This window comes from Triticum aestivum, chromosome 1B, assembly GCF_018294505.1.
Source record: "Triticum aestivum cultivar Chinese Spring chromosome 1B, IWGSC CS RefSeq v2.1, whole genome shotgun sequence".
Classification (NCBI taxonomy): domain Eukaryota; kingdom Viridiplantae; phylum Streptophyta; class Magnoliopsida; order Poales; family Poaceae; genus Triticum; species Triticum aestivum.
Genome location: NC_057795.1, coordinates 330582925 through 330590129, shown reverse-complemented (window position 1 = coordinate 330590129; position 7205 = coordinate 330582925).

Genomic DNA, 7205 nt, shown 5'->3' with positions numbered 1-7205 from the left:
TGATTGATGAAATTATTTATAATAGTGATAATTCTTTGAGACATTTGCTTGGATATAACCAAATCTTTGATGGGAATCTTAAAAAGCAAGTCCCCATTTTAGATATGATCCAACAAGTTTTTAATGATGTTAATCAACATTATTCTTGGATCACTGCCGGAAAGCAAAGGGGTTATGATAAAAAAGCAACTTGATAGTGCTAAGGTTTCCATGGATAATGTGTTTTATGTTTTATTTACAAAACCTCCTGACACAAACACCTCCAAGGAAAACAAGGATAAAGATGACAAAACTTAGATCCTACGCGCTATGCCTAGCTAGGGGCGTAAAACGATAGCGCTCGTTGGGAGGCAACCCAACTTGTATATTTTTTTTGGTTTTCTTGCTGTTTTTAATAGAATACCCAATTATACCTCTGTTTAGATGTGTTTTTTTGTTTAAATTAGTGTTTGTGCCAAGCAAGGCCTTTGGGTTGATTTGGGTAAAAGTTGATTTGATCTTGCTGAAAAACAAAAACGTATGCACTCACAAAAATAGTTTTCATAAATAATAGAAAGTGCTTTCGAGTTGATTCTTTTTGTAGAAGATTAATATACAAATTACTCAAGTTTTCCTAATTTCTTAAGATTTTTGGAGTTACAGAAGTATTCGAAATATCCAGATTGCTACAGACTGTTCTGTTTTTGACATATCCTGTTTTCTTTGTGTTGTGTGCTTATTTTGATGATTCTATGGTTTTCTTTGATGAGTTTTTTCCATAGAAAAGTTGGAATACAATAGATATATTGCAAAAACAAAATATGAGTAGGTTCACAATAGTACTTATAGTAGTGGTTTGCTTTCTTATACTAACGGATCTCACGAAGGTTTTGTTGAGTTTTGTGTGATTGAAGTTTTCAAGTTTTGGGTGATCTTACGATGGATGAAGGAATAAGGATTAGCAAAAGGCTAAGCTTGGGGATGCGGCACCCCAAGATAGTATTCAAGAAGTAGCAAGCAACTAAGCTTGGGGATGCCCCCGAGTGGCATCCCCGCTTTCTTCTAACAACTATCGGTATTTTACTTGAAACTATATTTTTATTCGTCACATATTATGAGTTTTTTTGGAGCATCTTGTATGATATGAGTCTTTGCTTGTTTTGCTTTGTATTTTAAGTGTTGAATCCTTGCTGAACACACCTTTTTGAGAGATCCAAAAATTATGTTATGCTTGCTCCTATGCTTCACTTTAAATTTTTAGAGCCATGGATTTGCTCTAGTACTTCACTTATATCTTTTTGAGCATGGTGTGCTTTGTTATTTTTGAAGAAATGCTCTCAAGATTCACTTAGATTTATTTGGGAGTTAGTAATTTTTTTAGAAATTCTCTCTTGCTTCACTTAGATTATTTTGAGAGAAAGAAAAATTATGCTCATGATCTTCACTTATATTTGTTTGAGCTTATCAAAAGCAATATATGAAAATAGTCCCAAAGTGATAGATATCCAAGGAGGATATAATAAAAAAATCCATGAAGATCACCGGACAAAATAAACTTGATTCTTAGTAATGGTTTTGAGATATGACGATATGATATGTGAGTCATGTTGATGAGTAATTGTGCTTTAGTAAGAATATTGATGTTAAGGTTTGTGATTCCCAATGCAAGCACGAAAGTCAATAGTTATGCAATGAAAGTCAATAGTTATTCGGTGTTACTTATGCTTAATGCTTGGGTACGAGATTTTTTTTTGCTTTTTCGTTGGTCGCTTCTCAATCTTTTTGCTAGCCTTCATTTTGCACTAAGTATGATCACTACTTGTGCACCCAAAACCCTTTAAACTAGTTTTGCCATATGAGTCCACTATACCTACCTATATGCGGTATTTCCATACCTTTCTAAGCAAATTTGCATGTGCCATCTCTAATTTTCAAAATAAATTTCTCTTTTGTGTGCTCTACCGCTCACGAGGCCGTGAGGGGTGGCCAATATTTTCCATGCTAGATGTGTTATTCTCATAATGAGTGTTTATTCAGTTGTCATTGCACGAGAGTACGACAAAGGTATTAGGGATGCCTAGTCCCAAAATGAAAAATGAATTTACTTTATGTTGTCAAATAATAAATTCCTTGGAAAGTGTTGGTATGGAGGGCAACCGTGGATTCGGCTAGCCATGGAAAGTGAAAGTAATGGTGGAAAAAGGAATAAACTTTATTTTCTGTTTGGGAACCGCCTGTGATGTATCTAGCATGGAAAGTGTTGGGAGCTCTAAGTCGTTTTCATTGGTGGGAAAAGTATGCCTCTCAAAAAATGTTTTTATCTCTCAGTTTAAGCTTTGAGCTCTGGCACCTCTACAAATCCCTACTTCCCTCCGCGAAGGGCCTTTCTTTTACTTATGCAATTTTTATTTTGAATTTGAGTCTCCACCTTCTCTTATAAAGCACCAACTAAGGGGCACTATGATCGTATTTGAGCATTGGATGTAGCTAATATTCGAGCGTGTTTCATGAATGGATCAACAATTGAGCATAATGGGCTAGGTATAACTTGCTTTAGTGTTGATATTTTGAAAGACATCGTTGCTCGTTGGTATGCTTGAGTATTAAAGTCTTCATGTCAAAACTAGACTATTGCTTTGAACCATATAAGAGTCCAAATGTCCATGCTATAAAGAAAAGAATTTTGATGAACATGTTAGGCGACATTCCACATGAAAAATTCTGTTTCTATCATTTACCTACTTGAGGGCGAGCAGGAATTAAGCTTGGGGATGCTGATACGTCTCCAACGAATCTATAATTTTTTATTGTTCCATGCTGTTATATTATCATTCTTGGATGTTTTACAATCATTTTATAGTCATTTTATGTCATTTCTTGGTACTAACCTATTGACATAGTGCCCAGTGCCAGTTGATGTTTTCTGCATGTTTTTTACATCGTAGGAAATCAATACCAAACAGAGTCCAAACACAGCGAAACTTTTTGAGGATTTTTTTGGGCCAAAAGACATCCAGTGGGCCAGGGAAGCACCTGGGGGGGGGGTGCTCCGAGGGGAGCATAACCCACCAGGGTGTGCCTGGAGGCCCAGGCCCGCCCTGGTGGGTTGTGCCCACCTCGGGTGCTCCCTGAACCGCCTCTTTGCTCTATAAATACCCCAATATTTCAGAAACCCTAGGGAAGTCAAGGAAAATCAATTCCAGCCGCCGCAGAGTCTAGAAACACGAGATCCAATCTAGACACCATCTCGGAGGGGTGCATCGTGCCCATTGGTGCCTCTCCGATGATGCGTGAGTAGTTCTTTGTAGACCTACAGGTCCATAGTTAATAGCTAGATGGCTTCCTCCCTCTCTCTCTTAATAGTCAATACAATGGTCTCTTGGAGATCCATATCATGTAAGTCTTTTTGCGGTGTGTTTGTTGGGATCCGATGAACTTTGAGTTTATGATCAGATCTATGTTTTATCCATGAAAGTTATTTGAGTCTTCTTTGATCTCTTATATGCATGATTGATTATAGCCTCGTATTTCTTCTCCGCTATTTGGGTTTTGTTTGGCCAACTTGATCTTTTATCTTGCAATGGGAAGAGGTGCTTTGTGATGGGTTCGATCTTACGGTGCTTGATCCCAGTGACAGAAAGGGAAAAGACACGTATGTATCATTGCTATTAAGGATAACAAGATGGGGTATATTTCTACATAAATAGATCTTGTCTACATCATGTCATCGTTCTTACTGCATTACTCCATTTTTCCATGAACTTAATACACTGGATGCATGTTGGACAGCGGTCGATGTGTGGAGTAATAGTAGTAGATGCAGGCAGGAGTCGGTCTACTAATCTTGGACGTGATGCCTATATAATGATCATTGCCTGGATATCGTCATGATTATTCAAAGTTCTATCAGTTGCCCAATAGTAATTGTTTTCCCACCATTTGCTATTTTTCTCGAGAGAAGCCACTAGTGAAACCTACGGCCCCGGGGTCTCTTCTCATAATTTTTGCCTTTGCGATATATTTTTCTTTGCTTTTATTTCAGATCTATTAAACCAAAATTACAAAAATACCTTGTTGCAATTTATTTGTTCCATGATCTATTTATCCTATCTACCACTTTTATCTCACGTTATTTGCCTATCTTGAGGTGTCGTACCCGAAAGGGATTGACAACCCCTTTAAAACGTCGGGTTGTGAGTATTTGTTATTTGTGTGTAGGTGCTATTTACGTGGTGTGAGGAGGTTCTCCTACTGGTTCGATAACCTTGGTCTCATCACTAAGGGAAATACCTACCGTCGCTATACTGCATCATCCCTTCCTCTTTGGGGAAATACCGACGTAGTTCTAGTAGACATCAGGGGCGCCCCAAGTAGGAGGAATCCTACTTGGGGTCCTCTCCCAATTCAGCCAATCCCCTCTCTTACTCCTATTCGGAGTAGGGAGGGAAGACGGGGAAGGTGAAAGGACATGCGGTGCCCCCATGTTTGGTTTTGGTAATTGATGACAATCTCTATGGTCTAATGGTTGCATTGAGTTATATTTGAAAGTTTTGTCCATAGGCTTTTCTTGAAATCCATATGTTGGTTTCAAGGAGTTTATGAGTTGACCAAGGTGCTATTAAGGAATTATCCAAAGATTGGTCATGTGAGTGTTGAGCTTATTGCAAGCATGTCTTGAAGAAGAAGATTGTGTGATCATTCATGTTTACCTTCAAGACATCATCCAAATGAAGAGAGTTGGAAAGATTCAAGGTTGATAAGACTAAGTCAAGAGTGAATCAAGTTGATCAACTCACAAAGCGTAGAAGATGTACCGAGAGGGATCAAGTGATCCCATGGTATGGTAAGCATTGTCCATTGCACTTTGTGTACTAACCCATGGTCTATTGAAAGCACAAGTGCTCCCTAGGTGGTTTTGGTAATTAATGTCAACATATCTCTTGTTGGACTAACACTTTTATCTAGCATGTTTCAGATAAGTTCAACAATGGAGTGGCATGGACTAAAGGATGTGGGAACTCCTTCAAGATGCTAAGGACAAAGGATTGGCTTAAGCTTCAAGCTCAAGACTCTTCATTTTATATTTTAGTGATCCAAGATCATATTGAGTCTATAGGAAAAGCCAATACTATCAAGAAGGGATGAGGTGTTGCTTAATGAGTTTCTTGCTCCACAGTGCTTAGTGATATGCTCCAAAACCCTCAACTACCTTCCCACTTCCACACATATGACCTAAACCTAAAGTCAAACTCGGCCCCACCGATTCTTTCTATCCGGCGCCACCGAGTTCAGATGTCATATCCACTGCCACAAACCCTAGACAAATCGGTCTCACCGACAGGGATCTCGATCTCACCAAGATGGGATTGAAATCTCTCTGTGTATGTCCATTACCAAAATCGGTCTCACCGAGTTTGAGCAATTGGCACTACCGAGATTACAATACAAACTCTCTGGTTAACTTATTACCAAAATCGGTCCTACCGACTTTGAGTAATCGGTCCCACCGAGTTTGCCTGACCAACTCTCTGGTTAGCTACCGAAATCGGTCTCACCGAGTTTCTGTAATCGGTCTCACCGAGATTACCTTATGCCCCAACCCTAACCATATCGGTCCTACCGAGTTGCATGTCGGTCCCACCGAAAATCCTAACGGTCACTAGATTTGCTGAATCGGTCCGACCAAGTTTACCAATTCGGTCCCACCGAGTTTGGCAAGTTGTGTGTAACGGTTAGATTTTGTGTGGAGGCTATATATACCCCTCCACCTCTTCTTCATTCGTGGAGAGAGCCATCAGACTGAACCTACACTTCCAACTTACCATTTCTGAGAGAGAACTACCTACTCATGTGTTGAGGCCAAGATATTCCATTCCTACCATATGAATCTTGATCTCTAGCCTTCCCCAAGTTGCTTTCCACTCAAATCTTCTTTCCACCAGATCCAAATCCTATGAGAGAGAGTTGAGTGTTGGGGAGACTATCATTTGAAGCACAAGAGCAAGGAGTTCATCATCAACGCACCATTTGTTACTTCTTGGAGAGTGGTGTCTCCTAGATTGGCTAGGTGTCACTTGGGAGCCTCCGACAAGATTGTGGAGTTGAACCAAGGAGTTTGTAAGGGCAAGGAGATCGCCTACTTCATGAAGATCTACTGCTAGTGATGTCACGCCCAATATGCGACTCTATCCAAAAGGAACCCGAAGGTCCCACTAAGGATAGACCCGCATATTGAAACGCTTTTACAAGGTGGATATCATTACATCAACATTACATAATAGATGGGGATACATACATAAGGCATACAATGCCACACAAATACAACAATACAACATACAAGAACAACATCCGACTACGGATGAATCATAAATAGAAACTCAAACAATATCCACCCTGCTAGCCCAGGCTGCCGACCTAGAACCTATCCCCTGATCGAAGAAGCAGAAGAAGAACTCAACGCAAGCAAGCATCGCTCTCGCGTCATGATCATCGCATAACCTGTACCTGCAACTGTTGTTGTAGTAATCTGTGAGCCACGAGGACTTAGCAATCCCATTACCATGGGTATCAAGACTAGCAAAGCTTAAAGGGAAAGGAAGGGGTAAAGTGGTGAGGCTGCAGCAGCGACTAAGCATATATGATGGCTAACATACGCAAATAAGAGCGAGAAGAGAGCAAGCGGAACGGTCGTGAAGCTAGCAATGATCAAGAGGTGATCCTGAACACCTACTTACGTCAAACATAACCCAAGAAACCGTGTTCGCTTCCCGGACTCCGCCAAAAAGAGACCATCACGGCTACACACACGGTTGATGCGTTTCAAATCGGATCTGGTGTCAAGTTATCTACAACCGGACATTAACAAATTCCCATCTGCCTATAACCGCAGGCACGGCTTTCGAAAGATTATACCCTGCAGGGGTGTCCCAACTTAGCCCATGATAAGCTCTCGCGATCAACGAAGGAATAGACCTTCTCCCAGGAAGACCCGATCAGACTCGAAGTCCTGGTTTACAAGACATTTCGACAATGGTAAAACAAGACCAGCAAGACCGCCCGATGCGCCGACAATCCCGATAGGAGCTGCATATATCTCGTTCTCAGGGCAACACCGGATGAACACTACGTACAACTAAAACCAACCCTCAAGTTGCCCCGAGGTGGCGCTGCAAGTGGCTCTGGTTCGGACCAACACTTAGACAAGCACTGGCTCGGGGGGGCTATAA